We start from the raw sequence: 1,754 nt of genomic DNA on the forward strand, positions 1-1,754 counted from the left end.
GTTTGTTTCTTTGTTTTTTGGAGGGGAAACGGGGAATGGAGAGATTTACATGTAAATAAAGAAAATATCTAAAAGAAAAAAAATATGTTCCTAAAATAAATATTGATTTGTGATCTGATATTCTAAGTAAATCCGTCATAAGGATGTTATTTGGTTTTTGGTAGGCACTCAATAAATAGCTACTGAAATACTCATTTTTAAAATGGGATAAGAATTTTATTTAAATAGAATTTACACACCATGCAATTTACCCATTTGGCATAAAGAATTCAATGACCTTTAACACCTTCATATAATTATACAATCATTGTTACAAAGTTAGAACATTTAATCACTCCCTAAAGAAACTTCATACACCTTAGAACTTTCAATTCCTTTCCCTTAAATTTACTCCACTTTTCTAGTACTAGGAAAATGCTAATCTTATTGCTATAAATTTTCCTCTTCAGGAAACTTGGTACAAATGGAATCACATAAAAGTTAGCCAGTGTGGTTGATGTTTTGCACTTAGCACATTTTTCCAAGTTTCATCTGTGTTGTAACATGTTTCCACATCTCCACATTTTTCATGGATAAATATTATTCTATTGTAACAATGAACCCCATTCTATTTATCCATTCATCACCTGATGGACATTTAAACTGTTATAATTTTGAGCTACTATAAATAATGTTGCTATTAACAGTTATTCATATCACTTTTTGTTTGTTTGTATGTTTGTTTTTTGAGACAGGGTGTACTGGCTGGTTTTGTGTGTCAACTTGACACAGGCTGGAGTTATCACAGAAGGGAGCTTCAGTTGGGGAAGTGCCTCCATGAGGTCCAGCTGTGGGGCATTTTCTCAATTAGTGATCAAGGGGGTAAGGCCCCTTGTAGGTGGTGCCATCTCTGGGCTGGAGGTCTTGGTCTCTATAAGAGAGCAGGCTGAGCAAGCCAGGAGAAGCAAGCCAGCAAGGAACACCACTTCATGGTCTCTGCATTAGCTCCTGCTTTCTGACCTGCTTGAGTTCCAGTCCTGACTTCCTTTGTGATAAACAATGATGTGGAAGTAAGCTGAATAAACCCTTTCCTCCCCAACTTGCTTCATGGTCATGATGTTTGTGCACGAATAGAAACCCTGACTAAGACACAGGGTTTCTCTGTGTAGCCTTGGCTGGCCTGGAATTCACTCTGTAGACTAGGCTGTCCTTGAATGCACAGAGATTCACTTACCTCTGCTTTCTGAGTGCTCAGATTAATAGTGTGTGTAACCACTGTCTGGCCACATCATTTGTTTTAAAACCTGATCATCTGATTGACTCTTCTGAACATTGGTCTTCTCCAGTTCTATCATCTGCAAGTCTCTTCTTCCATTTCTGCAGTAAACTCCTGGAGACCTGAGTTGAGGGACGTTTCCTGGATAAAGCTTCAATGGGTCACAAGGTCTGCATCTTTTATGACAGGTATTGATGCCAGAAAATAAGTTGGAAAATAATTTTTTGCATAAAATAAATTTATATGAATCCTAACAATTTTGTTTTATAGATTCAGTAAGGAAAATATCCTTCCAGGAGTAAAACACTAATTATATAAATTCTATGTTTTTAGTTTAAATCTTATTCTGAGTTTTATATCCAGTGCCTGGGATACCTGGCTTTCTTATAAGAATCTCAAAAAAACATGTCAAGATGGCACTAATTCCATCCCACAAAACAAAACACTGTTTTCCCTGTTATTTACAAAGAAAGATGATACTCTACAGTGAATGTTATTA

The sequence above is a fragment of the Mastomys coucha genome, chromosome X (genome assembly GCF_008632895.1).
Source record: "Mastomys coucha isolate ucsf_1 chromosome X, UCSF_Mcou_1, whole genome shotgun sequence".
NCBI lineage: Eukaryota > Metazoa > Chordata > Mammalia > Rodentia > Muridae > Mastomys > Mastomys coucha.